This window comes from Somniosus microcephalus, chromosome 9, assembly GCF_052327205.1.
Source record: "Somniosus microcephalus isolate GS21.2 chromosome 9, FLI_Smic_1.0, whole genome shotgun sequence".
Lineage (NCBI taxonomy): Eukaryota > Metazoa > Chordata > Chondrichthyes > Squaliformes > Somniosidae > Somniosus > Somniosus microcephalus.
Window position 1 is genome coordinate 158,753,839 of NC_140995.1, and position 733 is coordinate 158,754,571.

Genomic DNA, 733 nt, shown 5'->3' on the forward strand with positions numbered 1-733 from the left:
CCATCTCTCTCTCTCACACTCCCAATCTCTCTCTCTCACACTCCAGTCTCTCTCTCTCACACTCCCAGTCTCTGTCTCTCACACTCCCAATCTCTCTCTCTCTCACTCCCAATCTCTCTCTCTCTCACTCCCAATCTCTCTCTCTCTATCTCCCCATTCTCTCTCTCTCCCCATTCTCTCACTCTCCCCATTCTCTCTCTCTCCCCAGTCTCTCTCTCACACTCCCAATCTCTCTCTCTCCCAGTCTCTCTCTCACACTCCCAATCTCTCTCTCTCTCTCTCTCCCCATTCTCTCTCACTCCCAATCTCTCTCTCTCTCTATCTCCCCATTCTCTCTCTCTCTCCCCATTCTCTCTCTCTCACACTCCCAATCTCTCTCTCACTCCCAATCTCTCTCTCTCGTCACACTCCCAGTCTCTCTCTCTCACACTCCCAATCTCTCTCTCTCACACTCCAATCTCTCTCTCTCTCTCACACTCCCAGTCTCTCTCTCACACTCCCAATCTCTCTCTCACACACTCCCAATCTCTCTCTCTCTCTCTCTCTCTCACTCCCAATCTCTCTCTCTGACACTCCCAATCTCTCTCTCTCTCACATTCCCAATCTCTCTCTCTCACTCCCAGTCTCTCTCTCTCACATTCCCAATCTCTCTCTCTCACACATTCCCAATCTCTCCCTCTCTCACTCCCAGTCTCTCTCTCTCACACTCCCAATCTCTCTCTCTCTCACACTC